This window comes from Etheostoma spectabile, chromosome 15, assembly GCF_008692095.1.
Source record: "Etheostoma spectabile isolate EspeVRDwgs_2016 chromosome 15, UIUC_Espe_1.0, whole genome shotgun sequence".
Lineage (NCBI taxonomy): Eukaryota > Metazoa > Chordata > Actinopteri > Perciformes > Percidae > Etheostoma > Etheostoma spectabile.
Window position 1 is genome coordinate 35,174,874 of NC_045747.1, and position 1,627 is coordinate 35,176,500.

The 1,627-nt window shown below is 46.7% G+C and overlaps 1 protein-coding gene across 1 annotated transcript in view; it reads left to right on the plus strand.

Annotated features, from left to right (window-relative positions):
• nupr1b (nuclear protein 1b) overlaps positions 1 to 194 on the plus strand; it is a gene marked incomplete at its 5' end in the record, with an annotated part of 1,701 nt that extends 1,507 nt beyond the window's left edge. The window contains 1 exon segment of the mRNA XM_032538191.1: positions 1 to 194. This exon segment is cut by the window's left edge and continues 88 nt beyond it.
• Between the last annotated feature and the right edge of the window lie 1,433 nt (positions 195 to 1,627).

Consider the following 1,627-nt stretch of genomic DNA (forward strand, 5'->3'; position numbering starts at 1 on the left):
AGGGCACGGAGGAGGAGGAGGGTCCTGGAGGAGGAGGATCCAAGAGGATCCTGGATGAGGAGGATCCTGGAGGAGGAGGGTCCTGGAGGAGGAGGATCTTGGATGAGGAGGAGGATCCAAGGGAGGAGGAGGAGGGTCTTGGAGAAGGATCCACTCATCTGGCCGCCCGCAGGTTGTGAAGAACTCGGCAGGGGGAGCGGGTGCCCATGTGATTGTGGGGGGGCGCCCCTGGGACCACGTGGGGGGGCGTCCCTGGGATCGTGGGGGGGCGCCCCTGGGACCGCGGCGGTGTGCCCACGCAGCCGTCCCGCTGATGGGGACTGATGGGGACCCTTCTGGATGGATGGAAGTGGTTTTACTAATAAAACCCGTTCATTATGACTCGGCTCTGTTTTATTTTTCTGCCTCTAAATTCAAACCTGTGATGGAAAAAAGTTATTTTCAGAAGAAGTTATACTCAGCTTTATTTATAAAGATAAACATGCAAATTAAAGGCGTAAAAAAATTTATAAATGCAAATTTTCAAAACCAAAAATAAAGTTATTGAATTCTCACAGAATCACAACTGAATTCATATCTTGCTGCTCAGTCAGAATCGTGTGTGTGTGTGTGTGTGTGTGTGTGTGTGTGTGTGTGTGTGTGTGTGTGTGTGTGTGTGTGTGTGTTGTGTGTGTGTGTGTGTGTGTGTGTGTGTGTGTGTGTGTGTGTGTGTGTGTGTGGTGTGTGTGTGTGTGTGGTGTGTGGGTGTGTGGTGTGTGTGTGTGTGAGAGAACTAGAGAATCTGGATCTGTTGCTGCTAGTCTGGATCTGACTAATAACCTGGATCCCCGTCTCTGTCCCAGTCCTCATATTATGGGATGTTTCAGGCCTGTTGGCAGACATCCATTTATAAATAATAACGAATAAAGAGCGTGTTCCATGTCCACGGACGTTTCCATAGTAACGGGGGATCTGGTCCAGGGAGTTCTCACAAATAATGATCATTCACGGATACTTTATACTTTAAGTACCTGTCCAAGCCTGTACTCTGTTACCTTTACTTGAGTAAATAAGTTAAATCTGTACTTCTACTTTTACCAGAGTATTTTTTAACATAGGTATCTGTACTTCTACTTAATTATGGGAAGTGAGTACTTTTGCCATCTCTGCTTGTTACACACACACACACACACACACACACACACACACACACACACACACACACACACACAGACACACACACACACACACACACACACACACACACACCATGCAGCTGCAGGATGTGATGTGTGTCTCCACCAGCAGGGGGCAGCAACCGTCAATCCTCCAGACTCTACATGTGGGAGCAAGAGAAGCAGAATATATATATATATATATGTATATATATTCCTGGCCTTTGGACGGGCCCATGCTAGCAGTTTCCCTTTGTTTCCAGTCTTTATGCTAAGCTAAGCTAACCGGCTGTAATATGACTTATGTGTTATTACACAGAAAACTTCAGCAAAAAGATGGAAACACACACACACCACACACAACACACAATACACAATACAACACACACACACCACACCACACACACACACACACACACACACACACACACCACACCACACACACTTACAACGACAGCATATCATATCACACA